The sequence below is a fragment of the Sinocyclocheilus grahami genome, unplaced genomic scaffold (assembly GCF_001515645.1).
Source record: "Sinocyclocheilus grahami isolate Dianchi unplaced genomic scaffold, SAMN03320097.WGS_v1.1 scaffold1710.1, whole genome shotgun sequence".
Classification (NCBI taxonomy): domain Eukaryota; kingdom Metazoa; phylum Chordata; class Actinopteri; order Cypriniformes; family Cyprinidae; genus Sinocyclocheilus; species Sinocyclocheilus grahami.
The window spans coordinates 1-7,470 of record NW_015506889.1 but is presented as its reverse complement, the minus strand read 5'-3'; the positions used below and the strand labels follow the sequence as shown (position 1 = coordinate 7,470).

Genomic DNA, 7,470 nt, shown 5'->3' with positions numbered 1-7,470 from the left:
GGGGGGGGGGGGGGGTATCTGACTGCATGTATGTGACCTTCTGCAACATTTGCTCCTGGTGCCAAATAGCAAGGGAATTAAAGACGACGTACAAGTCACATGGTGGTTAATGCTCAGCCTGCGTTATAGCCATTCCCTCAGTGGCGGTGTCTGCCCCACAGCCTGTTGTGACAACCCAGGTAACAACTACAGTGGGTTAACTGATGATCTCATCAGATTAATCCACTGTGGAAGGTGGATGAAGTGATTTTTTTTTCATATTGTTGGAGTTGGACATTGACTCTGGAGACAGTTTACCATATATCATAATTTACTTAAATACATAGTCATATGTACAGCTACACACATATTCCTATATTCATTTAATTTTTAAGCAAATTTGGTCAGTACAAGGCGGTACCCATAGAAGTTTGCAAAATATGATAAATCATTAAGGTGCAATTCACAGTGAGCTCCAAATATAACATTAGTACTCCCAGAGGCAGAATGTTTTTGTACCAGGTAATATGAACTATAGAAAGTAACAGAGGAAAGAGGAAGCTGTGGCTTTGTGATAAAGTCCATGCAGTGAGTCATAGCCTGGAGTCAAAGTCACCAATTACACCTGCCTTTGTTGCTATTGGCAGCTTGTCTCCTCTTTTAAACTTCTCACCACAGCAAACAAACCTGAATGCTTGAGATCTTTCCAAGATAGGTCATCTACAAGTTGTTTATTTTGTGTCTTAATTAGAGGATTTTGCAGCTTGTTTGCTTGTTGGGCTGTTTAGGACATCTTCATGTGTCTAAGTTGAAGACATTTGCTGATATCTTCTTGCTACTTGGTTCTGAAAATAAGTTTGAAGATAAAATGTTAAGGTTAATCTTTATTTAAAGTTGTACCCAGTTGTTTTAAACATTAAAGGGATGATGCTATTTTAAAGATCATTATTTTGTGCATTTGGTGTAACAGAATATGTTGACATGCTTTAATGTTCAAAAAACACATTATTTTTCAAATACTGTACATTATTGTAGGTCCTCTATGCCCCGCCTCTCTCAAACACCTCGTTTTCAACAAAGCCCCCTCCTTTGACAAGCGCAGCCTGCTCTGATTGGCCAGCTGACCCAGTGCATTGTGATTGGCCGAACACCACAAGCACGCGTCGGAAATGTAACGCCCCTTACCATAATCGCTTCAGCTTTCAAAGTAAATATCAAGACAGTTAATAATGTTAGTTTTACCATCAGTTCAAGCCCGAAAGGGCAACAGAGTCCCGTGACAGACACAGTGATGATGCCGTACACAAGCCGCGGTTAAGACAGCTGACTTTATGCTAATATTTCCACATCGTGACATAGATATGTGGGGGCGTGTTAGAACGAGTCGTTTTAGGTAGGTGTGGTTGACTCTTAACTTTTATAAAGAATATCTCTTTGGATTTGAGACTTTAGTCTTTGCAACTTTACAGATCTTCTTTATGCACGAACAGCTTGTAACACTCCAAAGAGAAAGGAAAACTTGAAATCGCATTATATGACTCCTTTAAATAAAATCCTAATTCCTTTCACCTCTTTGAGTGTCAAGATAACACTGAACATTTGAACTTTGAACAGTTGGTAGACCATTTCAGGTAAACAAAGTGTTCTGGTCAGCCAACTTAACAATGTAAAGTCTTGGCTTTTAGCACAAAAAGTAAGATTTTTGGAAATCTTTTTTTCAAGATCATTTTAAACCATTTTGTTCACAGTGTTTATTATAAAAAACAGCCTGTCTATAGCAAAGCGCAGTACCAAAACTTATGGAAAAACGCATCTCAAGATTTTTAGACTGGATATATTATGTGGATGTTTGTTTCCATTTAATGCTATTTAAAGTCAAATCACAGATTTTTAAAATCTGTGTAAAAATTACAGCTTTAAATCGATAGTTTCACAGAATATATTTCATGAGTTAAGTTTTCTTAACTCTGGCAAAAAAAAAAATATTCTGGTTTTAATCTAACAATGTTTAGTGAGTGTTAATGCTAAAAACAAGATAAAACTATTATAATGAAGTTAAAAAATATTCTCAGAATGTACACAAATATGTTATAGATGTGCTTTGATTTAAGGATGTTTAGTTATTTTTGCTGGAAAACAACTAAAGCTAAATAAATTTTTACAGTGTTAAGTCATTTGATGTTTCTGCAGGATGCAGCAACCTGTATGCATGCTCACAATTCTGATTGGCTTTATATAGTTCAGTCCAATTCCTGGAAGTTGCCAGAACAACAGCAGAACTTTGGTGGATTATCATTGTCTAGATGTGGTAACAATTCTGTTGAATGTTACAGCAGGTTCTGTTTAGTTGTGTTTTTTACTCTGTAACTTTCTTTACAAGTGGATCTATGCAAAAAAAGACATTTTTGGTAGTAGTTGATCCAGATTTACAAACCAGTACTGCAAGATTGTATGATTGATTTATCTTTTCTGCAATACAATGTATTTTTTTAAATGGTTTGATAAAAATTATGATGGTGTTGGTTGTGGCCATAATCTCAGTATTTACATCAGTTGTATTATAAAAATGGTAATGCTGTAAATCAAACTGACCATTTTAAATAAAATGAATTTTATGTAATAAATGCATTAAATGAATCTGAAGTACGAACTCTGTGAACGGTACAGAACAGAATAGAGACCTTTAGAATGTCTGTAATTAAATGAATAAACGCATTTCAGTCCAAGAGTAACCAACCCAAGCTGTTTTCTGGCAAACAAAACCTTGTGTTAGCTGAGTGTTGATAGCTCTCCTTGAACACTTTCTTTTTCTGTGCCCCATTTTTGCCTGGTAATTCAGTTCAGAAGTTCACATTGACTCAAATTAAGGAAAACAGATAATCAATGAAGATATTTCATATTCTTCCCTCCTATTGAAAGCTGATCCAAATCTATGAACACAGGACAAATTAGATCTCAGGTTACAAAGTACGTGAAGCGATATTATCATATCTGTGTTGAATGCGTCTGTATACATTTTGGAAATCCAAAGCTTTTTTTGACTGTGTTTGCACCACAAAACTGGAGCATCGACAGAATTGGAGTCATACAAAAGGTAGAGTCAAACTTCCTGAAAGTTTTAGTTCATCATGTATACTGCTAATGCCTCGAACAAAGATCAGAACTCATGTGCCAAAAATCAGATGTTTTCAGGTGTTATCATAATGTCTAAAATGTTCATTCCTTGATCTATAGGCATATGGCATGTTATAGCTTGCCGAAAAGCCTCCTGAAGGCGTGTGTGTGTGGTTTTTTTTGTTTGTTTGTTTTTTGTTAAGGATTAATAGGGTGTTTGAGGCCATCTTTTGTGCTGAACGCAGGTGTTTGTGTTGCAAATCCACAGTGACAGGGCAGACAGATGGAGCAAGAAAGCCAATGGGAGGAGCTGGAGGGGATGTGGGATTTAGGAAAGAAAAAGAAAGGGACAAGTTTCTCACAGTAAGGACTTAGCCATTAAGGATGAGATGGATATCTTGTACTGAACACTTAAGAAATCCAGAGCATTTTTTCTTGTTACCTCAAGATCTGGAGATTATCACTCTGCACAGGGTCACCGGTATTATGTGTTCCAGTTTACAAATGGATTATTATATTAAAACGGAAACATGTAATTCCAGTAGTGATGTAGATGTGAATGTCTATATGGGAAATATCTAAATATTTATTATGGGATACAATGCTCTGGCTGCAATATTGTAAACATCTTGTACTTTCTCTTCTCTCTTTGTGTTTTTTCAGCTTTCTGAAGGATGAGTATGAGGTCCAAACAATTATCTTCTCTGACTTGTCTACTCTTTGTGACCTGCTGCTGTCATGGTGGAAATATCCTGGTGTGGCCTGAGGACGGCAGCCACTGGCTGAACATGAAAGTCATTTTGAGAAAACTCCACAGCTACAGTCATAGCCTTACTGTGGTGCGTTCGTCTAAAAGTTGGTATATCAAAGAGAATTCTTCCCTCTACAGCACCATCACGGTCAACTCAGTGGAGACTGAAGATGTTGGCCCTGACTACTTCAAGATGTTGATAGAGAGGTCGCTGGCACTACAAAGGATGTCGTCTTTTTTTCGTTTCTTGGAACAGCAGAAAGATATCGCCAACATACTAAAGGTATTTCACAACGGAGCGCTCCGAATGGTTTCTGCCATTTTTGACGATGCAGCGCTTGTCGAACGCTTGCGAGAAGCTAAGTTTGACCTGCTGCTAACAGATCCTGCGTTCCCAGCTAGTGTCCTGTTAGCCAATTCCTCAACCTTCCCATGGTTTACAATGTACGTTGGATAAATGCAGGGGATGCTCACATGCAAATTGCACCCTCATCTCCATCCCACGTCCCAATATACAATTCATTGCTCCATGACTAAATGAACTTCCTACAGCGGATGGAAAATTTTCTACGGTATCTGTTCAGCCTCCTTCAGGAGCGATACATCATCGTGCCCGTTTACAGAGAGCTGCTTGAGCGTCACTTCCCACCCGGTACTAATCTTCTGACAATGCAACAATCTGCTGACATTTGGTTGATGAGAATGGACTTTGTTTTTGAGTTTCCATGGCCCACCATGCTTAACGTGGTCTACATGGGTGGCTTTCAATGTCAGCCGGCTCAAGCACTTCCTACGGAGCTGGAAGAGTTTATGCAGAGCTCTGGGAAGCATGGAGTAGTCATCATGTCCTTGGGAGCAGTAGTCAGTGCTCTTCCTACAGCAATCACAGAGGCCATTGCTACAGCCTTTGCTGAGATCCCTCAGAAAGTCTTGTGGAGGTACCACGGGGAACGACCTTCTACCCTGGGAAAGAACACTTTACTTCTAGAGTGGTTTCCACAGAATGATCTCCTGGGCCATCCAAAAACTTGTGTGTTTGTATCTCACGGGGGAACCAATGGTATCTATGAAGCTATTTACCATGGAGTCCCCGTCTTAGCTTTGCCACTCCTCTTTGACCAGTTTGACAATGTTCTGCAACTGCAGGTTCGAGGTGCGGCTCGAGTGCTTAAAGTTGCAACTCTCACCTCGCAAGAATTCCTCGAAGCCCTCAAAGACGTCCTTGAGAACCCACTGTACCGGAGCAGCATCCGCAAACTGTCAGAGCTGCATCACGATCGGCCCTTGTCTCCTCTCGATAGCGCCACTTTTTTTGGATTGAGTACGTTATTAGACACAAAGGAGCAGCTCACCTTCACTCAGAGGGAAATAACTTGCCTTGGTACTCTTACCACAACATAGATGTGTTGGCCTTTCTACTGACGTTCACTGTGATTGCTCTTTTGACTTTAGCATATGTCTGCAAGCTTTTGTGTTGCAGGAAGTCAATCAAAAAGAGGAAGGTGGAATGAACATTTGATATGTACTTTTTGAAAAGCTGATGAAACACTGAATTAAATGCAGCAGACAAATATCAGGTTTTTTTTTTGTTGTTGTTGTTTTTTTGCCTGTCCAACTCTGTTCCAAAACATGTACTGCTAAAGTCATTCCTGTAGCATAGTGCTAGCAACATCAAGGTCATGGGTTTGATTCCCAGTGAAAGCATGCACCGATCAAATGGATACCTTTGAATGCAATGTCATTTGCTTTGTATAAAAGTGTCTGCCAATGCGTAAATGTAGCATGTAAATGGGAAGTCTCATGCATGGTGAACCTGAGTTTGTTTGTTACTATAAGAACCAGTGTTTGCAAAAACAAGACACAAAATCCTGATCTGGCCACGAGTAACTTGTAAATGCAATGCCAGAATATCGTTAAACAATACTTTAGGATTATCTTTATATTTTACAGTTTTGGTTATGACTACTCAAACTAATATAAATTGAATAATTAACTGTAGCCATCTTTGTACTTTTTTGTGCATCAAATTCTTACAAACTTTATGCTGTTCTTTTTGTGGTGTATTCACCAAATCCTCAACATTTAATATGTTCTTTAATCAACATAATCTAGTGCCTGTAAAGAATCAAACAACATGTATTTCCATGTCAGCCTCTCCCAGTGTGAATGTGTTTTAAATCATCATTAAAGGTTCAATTGGCAACTTCTTTGCTTGTTTCAGTTCTAATCCACTTCCTGGTCTTTCTTATCTCAGGTCATGAATTCTTTCCTGATTTCATTCATTTACCACATGTTCACATCTGTAGAATAAAAGTCTCCATTGTTTGGAATCAGCAGCATTCCTAGCACACTTCACAAACAAGCATGTTTAAAAATGTATATATTTTAATCATATAATTATATTTTATATAATTAATATATTAATATAATATTTTAATACATTTAATTTAAGCATACAAGGTGTGCATCACAAAACCAAAATTTCCGTAGGATTACTTTGTTCATAAATGTTCAATGGCATTTAAAACTTCTATTGTTATGGAACTTTGCTTTTACATTGTTTAGATACACCATTCAAAACAGTGTTCCAGAGCAGGCCAGTAAGCCAGAGCAAAGGGGCGCGGGGTAGAGGGGTCTCACAGGGAACATGGAAACGACTATAAGGGTGTTACAGCTTGTCTCTCAGTGACCCTTCCGTCTGAAAGAACAGCCTGGACTCTCTCATATCTTTGCCTCATAATAGCCAGCCGGCAGGAGGGTGTTTTTGTTCTGAAGGAGAAAGGCTTCAGGATGTTGCTGCTCAAAAGCAGTAGAAGTGGTTTCCTGCTGGGGGAAATGATCAAAAAGCCAGACAAACCCATGGTTGGACACGGCAGAACTTTCCACTCTAATGCATGCACAGGTTTATGCACATGTAGTGGAGCTGGACATGCAGATGACGCTCTCCAGACCAGACAGAGGTGGGAATATTTATATTTTTTATGAATATAAACCTAGGTTCTAGAACAAACCATTTGTTGTCTGTTCATTGTTGTGTCTAATGACAGACATCAATTTTATAGTGGAACAGTATTGTGTGACATTTCTGTGTTCTGCTCAGGTTGCTTAACCATTGTAAGAGGTGACTGGAGAATCTGAGAACTGGTCTGTTTCAACATCTGTAATGAAAATTTTGAAGATTCAAATGTCATGGACAAGTCATAACCATAAAACCATGCTTCTGAGTAAGTTACTATTCCTCTGCATCATATATTTAAAACAACTAAAGATGTACAATATTAAAATAGTTTTTCATGTTATGGTTTATATTAAAATGTTGTACTGTTTTGTCTGAATGAATTAAAAATATAAAAAATTAAACACTAAAATCAATCATTTAAAGTTAATTTAAACATTACAACATTCAAAAGTATACACTGCTGTTCAAAAGACTGGTGTTGTAAGATTTTTTTTTTAAATAAAACATCTTTTATTGCATTTATTTTAATAAAAATATAGTAAAAACTCAAATTAATATAACTTATATATTAAATATTATAACAATTTAAAATACCTGTTTTATATGTTTAGATATTTTAGTGTGTAATTTATTTATGTGATGGCAAAGCTGAATTTTCAGCAGCCAT

The 7,470-nt window shown here is 37.7% G+C and overlaps 1 pseudogene; it reads left to right on the top strand.

Moving 5' to 3' along the window:
• Positions 1 to 3,767: 3,767 nt before the first annotated feature.
• On the top strand, positions 3,768 to 5,375 carry LOC107572168 (UDP-glucuronosyltransferase 2A1-like; annotated as a pseudogene).
• Positions 5,376 to 7,470: the final 2,095 nt, after the last annotated feature.